At 34.6% G+C, this 13,483-nt stretch overlaps 1 long non-coding RNA gene across 1 annotated transcript; it reads right to left on the reverse strand.

Moving 5' to 3' along the window:
- Nucleotides 1–8,955: 8,955 nt before the first annotated feature.
- Nucleotides 8,956–12,475, reverse strand: LOC128218566 (uncharacterized). The gene is made up of 3 exons (XR_008258400.1): nt 12,413–12,475; nt 10,301–10,503; nt 8,956–9,130 (listed from the first exon to the last, which is right to left on the reverse strand). It is a non-coding gene; the product is annotated as an uncharacterized LOC128218566 (long non-coding RNA).
- Nucleotides 12,476–13,483: the final 1,008 nt, after the last annotated feature.

A 13,483-nucleotide genomic window follows, 5' to 3' on the forward strand; every position in this document is an offset into this window, starting at 1 on the left:
GTTCTAGGGCACTGTACCAATATATATAACATGGTTAGATCGTTAACGGTTAACATGTTAAAATTGACAAGCTAAAAGTGATTCACTTTAGTAAGTCTTAATCTATGACCGTAAAAATCTGTATGCAAATGCATGCTAATGTATGAACAACTGAAGGTATCCTTCGGACTCGACACACTTTAACCCGCTCAACTGGGTTCATACCCCGATAATGACATCAATCCCGCAATTCATTCCCTAATTCACTTTATAAGGTCAAACGCCGATGACATAAAACAAGAGCTATCACAGATACAGGGCGCTCGACTTTTCCGCCGCTTTTCAGTGTAAGGACTATAATTTTATAATCAAACAATGACGTTTGAAAACATGGTCATATTTACCCTTCCTTATGCTCTTATACAAAACAAAATACCAAACACATTATAACTAAAGTTCAAAGCAAACTGTACAAGGCTGCTATATGGAGACACGGACGTCCCTTGAATCCCCAAAACAATGGTCTCCATTAAGGCATGGGTATGAATTTGAGCATGTCCTGTCACGCCGCTGCATTCCAATGGCACACGTGACCGAACATGATCACCATGACGACCACAAACTGCAGTCACCGTGGACTTCAATAGATAATAGCAGGATGGGTAATAATGTGACTGTACTCAAATGCCAAATAACGACAAAAGTATCCACTAAACGCGGATTACAACGGTTGGTGAATTACTTGGTTGTACTTCAATGTCACTTTACCGAGTCCCATGACAGTCAGAAAGACTCCATCGGCCTTAAACTAGAGTTAATAGTTACATTTTGGTGCATCCCGTGGCTGTGTTTCAATACCACCCACTGTGGAGTGTTAACAAACAATGGCACGTTTGCCTGCTATGTGAAACCTTTACAGTATCATAAATATTAAATATACACTTTTCTTTGGCGTTTTAGATATGTTCTAACGCTTTTTTTGTTGATGTTTACCTCCTCGAAAAGATGCATCATTATAAGGTATCACGTCAATCATTTGTAATTGATAAAAAATAAACCTTGATTGAAACTGCAATAACAACAACACACAACCGCCATTACCACCACCACTTACAACAACAACAACAACAACACTGACAAAAAATACATATTTTAGATTACCAGGACAAGACTGTTTTACACAAGTCCTCATTCATTTGTTGTTCCCTTGTTGTTTGCTGTCAAGGCCGCGATAAGCGGGGGCAGGGTCAATAGTCAAGTCAAGTCAACAATTTATTGAGTAATTTAAGGTCACTGGCCCAAAATACATAACATACAAGAAAGGCATGAGTTGTGGCAGGGTAATTAATCGATACAAGCAAAGTTTAAATAAAAATCATGATTACTTGCCCTTAACCATTAATGTTTAGAAAGAGATGGTATACATAATAAGCTAGTTTTATTAAATCTTCAGATTGATTTGTGTTTAATAACCTATAAAAAATCTTCTTATTCAGTACCATTAGAATACCAATTAAATAAATATTGCGTTCGTATATCATTATATTTTCAACATATAATACAATGCATGATATTCACAGTCTAAAGCAAAAATGTTAATATTATCTAGACAAAACCGACAAACGCGTTCTCCTCTTGGGATATTATTATGCCTACCAGTTTCAATTAACAATTTATTATTTGAACATTTAAATTTGCTAAAAGCTAATTTGTGTTTGTAAGATATGTCTAAAGATAAATAACTTTCACGTTACGCTAAGTTTTGTATTCTTTATAATGAAAACACCGACTGGAACTGTTAATAGAATCGTGCCAGTTTTGGTTGAAACAATCAATAATTCTCCGTTTAAAAACACTGAATAAATATAGATACTGGGCAGTTGCTTAATTCCGGATTTGCCTAAAAAAATCGTTAAAAAAGCGTTTCGGCGACCATGATTAATATAGAATGATCACAGTCAATGCAACAGATATTTATAGCTAAAGAAACAACTCAAAGGTGCAGCTTTGTGAGTATAATCACAAAATAAATACCTATAAAATGTCGCTGTTCCAAATGTCAATATTAAGTCACGTGGGGGAAGACGTCATACAGTGCGAGCCTTTATATTTAGGTTCTGCAGGAGTATCTTTAAATACTAAAACTACTTTACGAAGTTTGTGAGATATCTTCAATCACCAAACACAATGCGAAAATACAAAGTAAATAAACTGCTGATACCATTGTGTTTGTGTTTGTTTAGCATTTGATATGAAAACGAAGCAAATATGAAGCAGATTTGTACTTTCAAAATTTTGCAAATTCGGACAAAATAGTCGGATACGCCGAAATTACACATACGAATACCTCGGAGAAATATATAATTTATATACAGGTTAAACATTTAAAACATGATTGTCATTTAAATAGCATTTAAATATTTGTATATTGACTTGATGTTGTTTACTTTGTTCTTTCAAAAATCCGAATATTTTGGGACTGAATGCATGCTTTTGGACGTCGTTTATGTCCTCATTTCGCACTGAATATTATATTATGACTAATTGGTTTTTCTTTGATTCTTTTTCCATTTTGGTTGATACAGGACCCAACATTTTTCTATCAAATTTTCATGCACTTGTGTTAAGTAATTGCGACAATATTTTAAGAAAACTTCAAAATTGATCCGGAATTAGGCAACTGCCCAGTATATCGCCAACATCTTGAGATAGTCAGATATAACCGAAGCCATACATAAAAAGCATAATCTTAATATAAAATTATTCAATGAAATATTTTCACAGTGTTTGTTTAGCCCAGCAATGTTCCACGTTACAATGTTTATATTCATGTTTCCATATGAGTAGTCATATGGTATGCCTCGGCCGAATCCCTAGTCGTTTGACGCATCGGAGAGTAAGTCATCTCCGGGGGTTTCCGTCTCATCGCTGATTGGTGCATTCTCACCAACTGGTATACCATGTGCTCCTATGTCACGACCCTCGCGCTGACTTTGGACCAATCGTCTGCTCTCGCCGTTATTGTTTATGTGACCACGTGCCGTTTGATGTGGTGGCTGATCACGCGGTCTATATTGAGCGCGTTTACCAATCTGAATAATGCGATCACTACTGTCATTTGAAAATAGAGTCATTGATAAATAATTTGTCAAATCTGATCGATGCATAGTTTCCTTGTTGGCGTTCATAGATCATATTTTCACCAAGTATTCGTCTATGCCTCTTCACTCGGTCACTATAATCCTGATGTACAGAGTTTGGGGGATTACGCATACCTTTAAAGACATTTTTCGCCCTGTTTATAATAGATTGACAGTCTTTAAATATGGTGAAGCGTGCAATTATTTTACATGAACGCTCATCCTGTGATTTTACCCTATGCGCCCTTGTCGATGTCAAATTGGTCGGCCTGTGCCCCAAAGTTCGACGTTGTTTTTAAGAATTCACGTACTTTTTGCTCCCTTTAGTTTCCCTTTTCTCATTAATTTGACCAGATATCCCACTACATCTTAAGTTATTCCTCCTTGATTAGTTTTCTATTTGATCAATTTTACTATGTAACTGCGACACCTGAATTTTAAGGTTTATATTGTCCTGTTTAAGATTGTTGTAATCCGTCCTCAGCTGATGCACTATGCCTAAAACATCATCAATTTTACTGTTTATACCATTGATTTCTTTCGAAACTCGATCATTCTGTGTTATATGTTCCTCTTCAATGGTTATGAGAAAATCAAATAACTAACTATCCTGACTTTTATCATAATTATGTGGAATTTGCTTACTAGCCTGATTACCATCGCGTGAGATCGATGCTGTGTTGCATGTATATGATGAGATTCTCCTTTGCCGGGTCTCCACACCAACGGTATCTTGTGAGGGCCGGGGGGATCCAACCTGAGATATGTCTTGTTGGTCCTCAGTAGCACCCTTGCTCGACACCTTGCTTGCTTTAACCGTAGCCCGCCGGGATCCGTCCGTCTTAGGTGGGCCAGGGTTACTCTCAATGTCGCCACATATAACCATCGTAGCCAGGAAGCACGTGGCTAGCCGGAGTGACAATTTTGTCTTTGTCCATTTGGTATAACTAGCACCTTAAACCGTTTTACACTTTTATTGGGCTGCATAAAACATCCAATACGAATTCGCCACTGCTGCATACAAATCCCTATGTTTATTTAAACATCAAAATTCACTGACATGAAAACAACGTGCGGCCATTATAAAGGGACATAACTTTTTACAGGTGCGATCACGTGACTCTGTTATATTTCCACATGTTTGTGACGTCACAAGTCGACCATGAACTCCAAGGCGACCAGTATCCGTCAACTGAGGGCACACCTTTTCGCTGTGTACATATTTCCAATAAGTTGCTTCGATTCACACATATACAAGCAATTAAACAATTCTTAACCAATCCTATTTCCCGAAATATTGAAATTAATGTAAAATAATGATAAAAATTAGATAAGAGATCAAGGTAAATTAAGCACATGTCATGTGTATGGCATAAAATATCAAATAAAATAAAATAGTGTATGCGTCTACCATAGTAAAGTACAGTGTGCAACAAGTACAAAATAACATGTTACTGAATGAAAACGATATAAATTGTAAATACACCAACATATCAGACTTAAACTCAAATTTAATCTATCAAATGAAAAGTACGTTTACCTAATGTACATAGACCGCAATACTGCGGACAGAAAAACTTGTTGGATGTCACCACACACGTTGAATGCAGACGACATCATTGCGCAGTCTACTTTTGGGCTATCTAAGCACTCGGATGCAACCAATCACGAAGAAAAGATGAGTAAGTCTTATGAATATTGATATTCTTTCAGTCTTTTTTGATATATAATTGTCTGGCGGTCAAAAGTTCTAACTTACTTAGTCATTCGTTTCGAACAATGCTGTTGCTGTGTGTATGCAGGTACAATTTTGAGCTATACTAGTAAACAAAGTCCACCATCATCACATGTCAAAAACAAGGTTTGTTTAACTTATGTCTACGTACATATACTTGTTTAATTGTTAATATAATTCACGGTCTGCAGTTTGGTTGATTTATAAAGCAACAGACACAGCGATATCATCATCATCATCATCATCATCATCATCATCATCATCATCATCATCATCATCATCATCAGTCCAAAATATCATCATCAGAAGAAGCTCCAACAGCAACAACAGGAGCATCAGCAACAACAAGAGCAGCAGCAACAGCAACATCAACGTAAGCTTTTCAAATTAACCTAGGTTTGGTATGGTTGCAAAGCTCTTGGTTGCATAAATCGGTAGAAGAACATTCCAGGCAATGATCCGTCAGTCATTTTGTAATCTGATCTTTTGATCTACCAACAAGCAAGGATCCTCCACTTGGTCATGGGCATCGTTGTAACAATTCACCTGTGCAAATCAGTCTCTAATTCGTTGTAACATAGGTTTTTCTTCTTAAAATGATAGTATCTTCGGATTAGATCGACCACAGGGACATTTTAGAGATAGTGTTATTCTTTTCAATGATAATTCTATAACATGAAACATTTTATTGTTATTACTTCCAGTGGAAAAATCAGCAAGGACGAAAATGAATAAATTTTTAATGACCTTATGTAGTCATAAACCCTTAAGTAGATGTGCAACACGAATATTGGAAAAATCATTTTAAGACAACGTGTTTTAATACTTCGAAGGACGATTCGTTATCACATAACGAAATGTTCAAAATTACCATTCGTTTCGCAACTTAGATTCATTGTCAGTTACAGGGTAACATATTGCACAAAATCGTAAAAAATCGGCCATCTCCGCAAAGTTTGTGAAACATCGTAAATAGGCTTTAACATATTCGTTTATGTGATGAAGCCGCCGGCCAATAACTCAATCATCACAACGCTAAGTAGACACATTAGATAACGTTAACACTGTTCTAAAATTAATAATTTTGTTTCTTGTTCTAATTACGCTATGGAAAAGTTCGAATATGACAAATATGGATAGATTAGATAAAACACGCAACAGATTGATACTATTTGCACTGTGTTCAATTTAAAATGTCCATTGACATATACAGCACATTTTAATTTTGGCGCCGCAATGATGGACTATTTTGAAGAATTATTCAAATGGCATATCTGTTGGATAATGGCTGTGGCATCCCTAACATAGCATTCATTTTGCTTAATAATGTTTTTCCTTTTAAAAAATGCCTTTTGATAGTTTCGGACGTTCTGATAAAAATACACAATAATGATTTCATTTGTCTCTCTTTACTTGACGCTTTGTCTGTTTCAGAATAGTTATTAAGCTTTATTCCAGCTTTATTCCAGTACACATTTCATCTTTGATATTTCCCGTCTTATACCTTTATAAAGCAATCCAGCCTAGAAAAAAACATAAAAAAGAGTATACAATGACAGTGTAAGTGCGACATTGATTTCTTTATAACTGTTTTTGTGCCTTTCATAAGATTAGGAATCAAAGCGCTGAAAGCGCTGCAAGACTGTCGGTGACGTAACTGAAGCAAGCAAACACTACCGCAATGCTCTTTCAAATGAAACGTGATCAAATGATTTTATACAAATGATGAACACTCTCTAAGGTAGATGAAGAAGGATAAATGTGATTATAATAAGCACAAATATATTGGCCCTACTTAATCATGTACCCAATGGCCTACAAGATTCTTAATTCAAATTTCCTAATTTTGAACCGCTTTAAATTAGTTAAATGCATATTCATTATGTTAAAATTGCTTCAATTTATGACGTCGCTTATAACAGTTTCAGTAAGCAATTACATTCCTTCATTTCATTAGGGTCTGTTGAAGCCAATGTCTTTAAAATGCAAATACAATACAAACTATACCCAAGATTAAAGGGACATAATAAAAATATAACTTTAAAATGATGCTCTTTCAAGCCTAAAAATGCCTCCCAGAACAGAGTCCACATATCTACAAAATTTGTGCTCGAGTTACTTTCTTTGATATAAAAGTGAAAACAAATCTGCATGGTGCTGTGGCATCATACCATGAAAAAAACTAATATCTTTAAAAAAAAATTATAGTTTGTTTTTATTATAAAAGTGTTAATAAATCTGCATGGTGCTGAAGAAAAAAACTAATGTCTTAAATTTCAAACCTGCAGCATTAATTAGCTTGCCATGTTATCAAGAATATCTTGACAATTGAATGAAATATGCATGGACCGAAATGACAGCTGGTTTTTCATTGACAAAAGATGCCTTTGAGGCAGTTTCAAGATTATGCTATTCAAAGTATGAGGGTAGTTGGTACAGTTTTCACTCATATTCAGATGATGGCTGATATTTGCTGATAAACATGTATCCTCTTAGCAGCAGGGAATAAGTAAATGACATAGTTTTAATGACCAATATTGGAGATTTGACCTTGACCTCCAAATCCAAAGGGGTCATCTGCTGGTCACCCCAAACCTAAATTTTAAGTTTGAAGGCCATGGGTGCAGACTTTGTCGAGTTGTCACACAGGCAAGCTTTTTGCGTTCAATGGTCTCTGACAAATCAATAGGGCTCACCTACTGGTCAGGCCCAACCCCAAAGTCAAGTTGTTCAAGGGCCATGGGTGCAGGCTTTGTCCAGTCATTATTAGTACAACCTTTTAGCATTCAAGGTCACTGTGACCTTAACTTCTGACCCAATGACCCTTTAAATCAATAGGATCTTCTAATAGTCAGGCTTAGCCTCCATGTTGAGTTTGAGGGCCATAGGTGCAGGCATTGTCAACTTATCAGTCAGATGTATGGTTTGACACCTTCCTGTTCAAGGTCACTGTGACCTTTGACCATATTACCCCTAAAATCAAAAGGGGTCATCTACTGGTTAAACCAAACTTTCATGTCAAGTTTGACAATAGGTCTAGGAATTGTAGAGTTATCACCTGGAAAAGCTGTGGTGTACTGTCAGACAGACAGACGTAGCAGCCAACATGTGCAAAGCAATATACTCCTCTTCTTTGAAAGGGGCATAATAAATTGAAATTGATGAAATATTTTTGTTTATTATGTTAATTAACTTACACTACATACAACAAGTACCATTTTGATATTTTCGAATGCTCATTTGGGCATGTACATGGGTTTTGATCTGACTATGAACATGAAACTACATAGTGATGTTCCCTCCTATCAATTCTAAATTTAAATAACAATGAGAAAAAAGAATGTTTTCACTGCACCATGAATAAATATGTCAAACAAAATAAATGTCAATAAAAAGTAATTCAAGATTAATTTAACACTGTTCTTTTGATGATTTCCCTGCATTCCTGACTGCAGGTTTTCCCCATTTTCCCACAAAGTTATTTCATATTGGCCTTACAAGGTCAGATCTTGAGTTGGGTCTTCATTGCTGGACACTATCTCTTTATCTCCACAGAAAACACACTGGTGCAAGTTTCACTGCAAGAACTGCAAAAAAGGGTATATTATATTCTAACTAAACTCTGCATCAATATTCAATTATTTTTTATTGGATTTAGGAAATGTCTATGTTTTAAAGGGTTCATATAAATTAATGCATTTTTTTTTTCAATTTAATGCATTATCATGCTGGACTCTTTGACATTGATGGTTAAAACAAAGAAGGCATATGATTTGTGTACAGATTAAACATTATTCATTATAAATGTGTTCTTTAATTAATAGACAAGTGGCAACAATTTCCCCAGTTAAAAAAGCTTACAATTGTATACCTGCAGATTAATCATTTGCATTTCTTTTGCTTTGATCATTTAAATCAAATGAGTTAGATATGATAATGCATTAAAATAAGAAATATATTTTTGGGCATCAATCTATAGTGTGTGCCTTCAATCTAGAAATAAGTTTCTTCTCAACAGATGCTAAATTATAAAAAAAATATATAAACCAAGATTTTGATTATGACATACCTGCATAGTTAGTGGTCTCCATAACTGCTCAGAAATGCTCCCTATGACAAACTAATTGCTGGTGTATGGCTGGGTAATAGTGCTGCTCCAACCAATAGCGCAATTCTTCCTACAGGTGGACCAGCTCCTCAATATGGTCTCTGTCATGGCAGTGATAACAGTATGTAACATGCCCTTTTCTACTTTCCAGAGAATGAATCTTCCAATCTAATATACAAATTTAAGAACAAATATATACATATGCACATGTAATGTTGTTTAAAACAAACCATTTAGATGCCACAAAACTATAAGATTTTAGGTGAAAATTGAGCCAAATCAAAACATTTAGTCATTTAAAGCTGCACTCTCACAGATTTACTGTTTTTACAACTTTTGTATTTTTTGTCTTGGAATGACCTATTTTTTTGCTAAAATATCTGCAAACCAGTGATATAAGACTACTGACAAAATATTAGATTGCAGACTTCCATATTTCAGGTCGAAAACAAAGGTTTTATGGCTTAAAGCGTTACTAACGGTTTAAGAAAAATGCATAAAACATTTTGAACTTAAATATAAACATTTTCTGACAATTTTATTGTCAGCAATCTTATATGAATGGTTAACATGCATTTTCACATAAATTGGCCCGTTCCAAGACAAAAAATAAATAAAGTAGTCAAAACGTTCAATCTGTAAGAGTGCTGCACTCTCAGTCAGAGATTGAAGGTTTTGACAACTTCTTTTACTTTTTGGCTTGGAATAAGCTAATGAAAAGCAGTATGAAAACTGATGAAATAAGACTGCTGACAAAAGATAAGATCATGTTTTTTATATTTACATTTGTAACTATTGGTTTTATGGTTAAAAGCATTACTAACGCTTTACTAATAATGAGATTTTTGGCACAGAACATCATCTTTTGACCGTATTAAAATAAGAAAACAGCGTTCCAATATTTTCAGTTGTCTTTTTTGACTGAATTAATATAAGAAAGCAGTGATCCCCTTTTTCCAGTTGTCTGTTATGTCCAGTGTTCATAAATTCGCATAATAATAATTCATTACAAGACCAAGAAATAAAAAAAGAGTTGGTAAAACAGACAATCTGTGAGAGTGCAGCTTAAACATATGATATGCATTATCAGCCAAGTGCAGACCTACTCACATCCTGGCTACACAACCAGTACATTCATCAGCTTTACTGATTCGAACCAGGCACATTTATATTGGTAGACTAGCATTTTACCATTCTGTGCTGGCCAGTAAAGTTCTCATTTGAATTAGAATTCAAAATGTATATACCTTTGTTCATTTTTTTGCCAACTCTGTTTCAACTGAACTTCCTAAATGAATGAGAAGTTTCAAAAAATAATTACAATATCTCAGTAAATACCTGCATTTATGTGTTTCTTGTGCAATCTGTCAGCTTTGGTAGGCTCAGGTTTCATTTTGTCCACCTCAATACTTGTAATCTTCTAGTCTGATGTACTGCCATCCAAGTTTTAAGTCAGGTCAGGCAGCCATTTCAGCTTTGTTCCAGTTGATTGTATCAGATGATGTTAACAATACTAGCCTTGTATCCAGGCACTTCTCAATCTGAAAGTTTACAAAAGAACATGGCCTGTAATATTTAATAAATAAATCATAATTGTTTACTCCTGGATGATGAGTTCTAAAGTAAACCTTTGAGAAAAGATGCTACTGGTATGGTGCTTGAACCCACGACCATGTGAACACTTGCATGGAGATCTGTCAAACTGAGCTAACTGGGTAACTGATTTTTAGGCAGCTCCCAGCTTGGCTCTACAATTGACAGGTGCATTATACATTATAGAGACAATAAATCAAACACTTGAAGCACTAGTCCAAATAATAGTAACTTAACTGATCTTTTTACAAATTTTGAAATGGCATATCCTTCACATACAATTTTTTGTACCAAAAGTGGGTAGCTATTCCGATTGGGATTCCGGGTCAGACAATTATATATATCTAAAATATGAGTTATGTACACAAAAAATAAAAGCTGACGAATTATTATGAGTTTGATGAGTGTTTTTCTTCATTTCATTCTGTCAAAACATAATGATATAAACTGTTATACATGAAGATCACCTGCAAGGCTGCGGTGCATAGATTTACATAGATGTAAAATGGTTGTGTTTAAATGCATTTAATGCTTGTTTTGTGAAAAAAATCTTTGCACTTACATGGTAATAACTAAAATACGAATATAAACCTTTAATATATATTTCAAACATATAATACTTATCTAACTACGATTTCAATATCTTTCAACCCCCACCCTGTTTTGCACAAACCCGATTAGACGTAAGGGATTGGAAGAATCCCATATAACACGTCTATTTTTTTAGACTATTGAAGCATATATGTTCTTTTTTGATGGTTGAGACGTTTCAGGTTAAACAACAATTAAAAATGCGAAATAAGTTTAGTGAATAATCAACTCTGAATTGAAAGTAACATGAAGATGTTGTAGTGAAGGATTTGCCATATATATATATATATATATATATATATATATATATATATATATATATATATATATATATATATATATATATATATATATATTTAGTTAGAATATAATATACCCTTTTTTTGCAGTACAATTTTTTTTTATCGTAAAAAGAGTCCGTCAACGTACAAATATTTAGACTAAGAGATGTAGATCAGCTAGATGTACCTTCTAGTCCAAATAATTGTACGTTGACAGATTTTTTTACGATTTTTGAAACAGCAAATCCTTCACGTACAAATTGTTTTGTACGAAAAGTGGGTAGTTATTCCGATCGGGATTCCGGGTTAAAGCATATTGCATCTATAACATATCATAAAAACAAGAAATATTACCAGATAATGTTATTTTATATAAATTCCGTAACCAAAAAGTAATATCAAGCAAATAATTATGAGTTTGATGGTTTTTTCTTCATCTCATTCTGTCAAAACATAACAATATATACATGAAGGGCACCTGCAAGGCTGCAGTTCACAATTTTACAACAATCGGAACATTTCGGCCATCAATTGTAACAACTCGCCATCTTCGGTAAGCTTCGAGATAGTCAATCCCTATTGGATACTGGCTGAGGTGTTCAGATTGTTCGACCAAGGCCGAGTTGTTACGATTGTATTATCTCGAAGCTTGTCGGAGGTGGTGGCCGAATTATTACGATTGGGTCAAGTTGTTCCACTTGGCATAATTGTTGTCTGTGTCAGTCAACTTTCCTTTTAATGAAAAGGTAAATAATGTGTTTTAATGCATTACATGCTTGTTTTTTTGCAAAATAGCTATGCACTTCCATGGTAAAATATGAATATAAATCTTTACTTTATTATCCATTTCAACCATAAAATACTTCACTGAATACAATTTCAATATTTTTCAAACACCCCCGCTTTTTGCACAAAACGTTTAGACGTTAGAGATTGGAAGAATCCCGTATAACACGCCTATTTTTTCAGACTAATGTACATGTACCTTCGTGTCCGAAATCGATCACTTCCTGGCAGCTCATTTCTGGATTGTCTCCATATAAATTTAGACGCACACATTGATGCCATTTTGCTTCGATTGATGTTAAAGCAATAGCACTAAATACAGGTCGGTTATTTTGTAGAAGAACGTGTTCGAAGTAACATTCAATTTCTTTTTCGCATAATCGCCGCCATATTGTGTATGACTTTAAAAACTACACCCTATAGTCCAAAATAACAATAGGCATAACGTTGACACACTGTGATAGGTATAATACAAATAATTTACTCAAACAAATACAATAGTTCGATTGCTGCTGAAAAAAAATCATTTGAAACATAAAAGCTATTTCACAAAATATTACATGACATGAACTCTTTAACCGCGTATGGTTTATTTCTTAATAGCTTTCATTCATAAAAAAAGTTCTTTGCCGGGTCAGTCTTGAATGCCGGGATATGTGTGACGTCACACGGGGTGCAAACATGTGGTGTAGCTTACTATTGGATGTAGGGTAAAATGACTTCGTATGTAAATGCTATTTCATTATTTTGTTCAATAAAACTCACCAAATTGCAACGGTACAACTATACTAAGAGTAACACGCAATGTTTGTCATAAAAAGGCAATAACGCGTTAAATACACATAAGCAGGTACTTGACGCCCCACATTCACGTAAGTAGTTCTGTTGCTACGCAGGTGGTGTGTATCAATATATTCATGTTCAATATGTCGTGTCAGGCGACTAGTCGCGTTTCTGAAATACCGCTCTCTAAAGACTGTCGGCTTGCAGCCGACAGTCTAAAAACCAGTTAACTTCTTTAACTACTACGTTAGAATATTGTTATTTCATAATGGTGACAACACTCGAAGAAAAGTGCATGGCGCTCATTTTTAACAACTTGCACTTTAATGTAAAACATACAAGGGATGTCCGGAAAGTTTTGAGATTGTGTCTATATTTCAAAACATTTTTAAAATAAATCAACAAACACTATAAAGCCGTGTTTATAGACTATTCACGAGTTTCCTTAAGAACACTAAAAGTATATAATCAAATACTAAGGAAGGAA

The sequence above is a fragment of the Mya arenaria genome, chromosome 14 (genome assembly GCF_026914265.1).
Source record: "Mya arenaria isolate MELC-2E11 chromosome 14, ASM2691426v1".
NCBI classification, from domain to species: Eukaryota; Metazoa; Mollusca; class Bivalvia; order Myida; family Myidae; genus Mya; species Mya arenaria.